Source organism: Poromitra crassiceps (genome assembly GCF_964638095.1).
Source record: "Poromitra crassiceps genome assembly, chromosome: 11".
Taxonomy (NCBI): domain Eukaryota; kingdom Metazoa; phylum Chordata; class Actinopteri; order Beryciformes; family Melamphaidae; genus Poromitra; species Poromitra crassiceps.
This window is the reverse complement of record NC_139643.1, coordinates 44,499,773-44,502,272: the sequence shown is the minus strand read 5'-3', so window position 1 is coordinate 44,502,272 and position 2,500 is coordinate 44,499,773.

Sequence of the window (2,500 nt, the reverse complement as noted above, 5' to 3'; positions counted from 1 at the left end):
TGCTTCTAACTCTTTGGAGGATCTTTATGTTCTAGCAATTTGTGTGCTTCAATTTATTTATTTATTTTTTTGGTAGTAGTATCATTATTAGTAGTATTATTATTAGTAGTAGTATCATTATTAGTAGTATTATTATTAGTAGTAGTAGTAGTATCATTATTATTAGTATTATTATTATTAGTAGTAGTAGTAGTATTTATTCATTTATTTATTTATTTACCTTTGTGCTGGGGTCTGGGGTTTTCCTAGTTTGCCTGAGAAGATCTTTCCAAATCCATTTTCCCCAGAATGAGAGAACAGAGTTTTGCGGCATCAAAACCATTTACTTCCTAATACAAAATATGTTTTTTGAATGCTGAGGGCGACGTTGAGTGAATTATAGATGGTGACCCTGCAAGGACAAATTTCAAGGGTTTTGTTGGTGGTGGTGGTGGTTGTTGCTGTTGTTGTTGTTATTGTTGTTGTTGTTTTTAAAGCTAGTTGGTCGTTTTTGAGAGAGTGTAAGAAGGGATCTGTTGAGGGTTTCATCCACATACACTCTTCCATCCCTGCTCAGCAGCAGCAGGAGAGTGCTGCCACCATCTGCCTGCTTTCTGCAACTGCAGCTCTCTTCTACAGACTGGTCAGCCACTTGAAAATAGGTATTTTCCTCTGAATGTGGCTTTCAATAAATTAGTGCTGGTGGATTTGACTTGTTTTGATTTGGTAGAAAAAGGCATTATAAAAAAACACATTCATGTATATTTGGCTTCAGCGAATAGCACATGACAGAGATTTACGGGAATTTGTGTAACTTTTTATTGTTTAATTAGTTGTTGATGGCATTGATGCTACTGCTGCTGTAACGCCAGAATTTCCCTACGGGGATGAATAAAGTACTCTATCTATCTATCTATCTATCTATCTATCTATCTATCTATCTATCTATCTATCTATCTATCTATCTTAAAATGCTAATTTTCATCAACTTGCATAGTGGTTCTCAAAGTGGGGTCTGGGAACCCCGAGCGGTCCTTGAGGGGGTTCCACGGTGTCTCCAGCAAAAAGGGGAATCATTAATTTTCACTATAATTCCATCCATAAGAAACACAATGACATGTTTGACTATTTTGGCCATGGGTTTCATACACTTAAAACATATAAAAGCAAAAACCTTATCAGATCGGGGACATTGAGACAAAATCTTATCAAATGGGGGGCTCCGTGGTCTAATTGGTATCAGTTTAGGGGTCCTTGACGTGAAAAAGTTTGAAGACCACTTGTATAAAACACAAAACATAATTAAAATATAAAATTTACAGGGCACTATTTCAACCAAAGTTGAACCAAACTAAGTGATGTTCTCACATTCTTTTTGAAACATATTTGGCAGGAGGCGGCCATTAGAAACAGGTGTGGTCTGACACAGAGGGCAGAGGCAGGTGAGACCAGAGCAGATTGAAAGGGAAGAGAGAAGCCATGAGGAGCAGACCACCTCCTGTCGCACAAACATCTCCCTTCACTCTGAACCAGTTCCACTCTGCTCCTCCTCACTTCTCCTCGTCCTTCTCTCTCATTCTCTCCTCTCACTCTTCTGCTCTTTTTTTTCTTCCTCCTCTCATTTCACCTCCCATTCTCTCAATTTGGTCTTCGGCTCCTTCTGGAAATGACCTCACATCTCTTCCCCTCTCTCTCTTTCTCTCTCTCTCTCTCTCTCTCTCTCTCATTCATCCCCCTTTTCCCTTTCCACCTCCACTCATCGCACCTTGAACTTGGCTGTGACCCTGATGATAAGATTACACCCCCCCCCCCCTCCCCCACACACACACACACACAGTGGTCTTATAATTTCCAATAAGCCCTTCTCTCCTTCCTCTTTCAAGTGTTCTCTCTCTCCCTTACTTGTTCTGTTTCATACAGAAAATAGGATTCTTTTTTAGGCGTGTCACGTGTGTGTGTGTGTGCGTGCGTGTGTGCGTGTGTGTGCGTGCGTGCGTGTGTGTGTGTGCGTGTGTGTGTGCGTGTGTGTGTGTGTATGCACGCACGTGAGTGTGTGTGAGGCATTGAAGCAGCAGGGAGGGAGATAGAGGATTTTAGATGTGTTTTTATGGTGTAGTTTGGTTGTTTACAGTTCATTCTTACAGTCTGCTCTTGCCGACGGACACATGAACCTGGTGACAAACATGACACTAAAACACACACAGCTCAAACTTCAACCTCCTGTTTACACACACACACACACACACACACACACACACACACACACACACACACATATGTATATATATACATATATATATATATATATATATATATATATATATATACTGTATATATATATATATATATATTAATCTCATTCAGCCTCTGTCGCTCGACAAACCGTGAGTGGATATATATATATAGAGAGAGAGAGAGAGAGAGAGAGAGAGAGAGAGAGAGAGAGAGAGAGAGAGAGAGAGAGAGAGAGAGAGAGAGAGAATAGTGTTTTTATCCAAGATGGTGGCGCTGATGCTGATTA